This window comes from Wasmannia auropunctata, unplaced genomic scaffold (genome assembly GCF_000956235.1).
Source record: "Wasmannia auropunctata unplaced genomic scaffold, wasmannia.A_1.0 LD335980.1, whole genome shotgun sequence".
NCBI lineage: Eukaryota > Metazoa > Arthropoda > Insecta > Hymenoptera > Formicidae > Wasmannia > Wasmannia auropunctata.
The window spans coordinates 293,038-293,483 of record NW_012026910.1 but is presented as its reverse complement, the minus strand read 5'-3'; the positions used below and the strand labels follow the sequence as shown (position 1 = coordinate 293,483).

The window sequence follows — 446 nt, the reverse complement described above, 5'->3', positions numbered from 1 at the left end:
ACGAGTTAGTAACATTTTTTTTTTATTCACGACATTTATTTTTCAACTGCTTTATTTGCTATTTATATTTATTTACATAATTTTTATTTTTTCTTATTAATGTTTCTCTTGAAGATTAAATTTTTCAAATTATGCCTCATGTTCGAATGGGAATACGTTTTATGGATTAAGGATCGCAAAAATCGCGCGATTTTAAGATAATTCAAATTAATTTCATCTTTCATCTCCATTTATTTAAGTTAATTATATTTTATTCCGTTTTTGCTTTTTATTATTGCTAGAAATCAAAGATTAGATCTTAATGTTTGCTTATTATTAAACATACATGATTTCCATTATATATTTATAATATATAGAATTACAATTTTATTTTTTAAAAGTCCTTTTTCAAATTATACTCTAATACAAATCGTTTCATACAAATTAAGAAATATAAATGACGCAGT

At 21.5% G+C, this 446-nt stretch overlaps 1 protein-coding gene across 7 annotated transcripts in view; it reads left to right on the top strand.

The window, feature by feature from the left end:
- The window catches only part of LOC105454629 (H(+)/Cl(-) exchange transporter 3), an 8,415-nt gene that overhangs the window by 2,733 nt on the left and 5,236 nt on the right, over nucleotides 1–446 (top strand). The gene's annotated exons all lie outside the window — the stretch shown is intronic.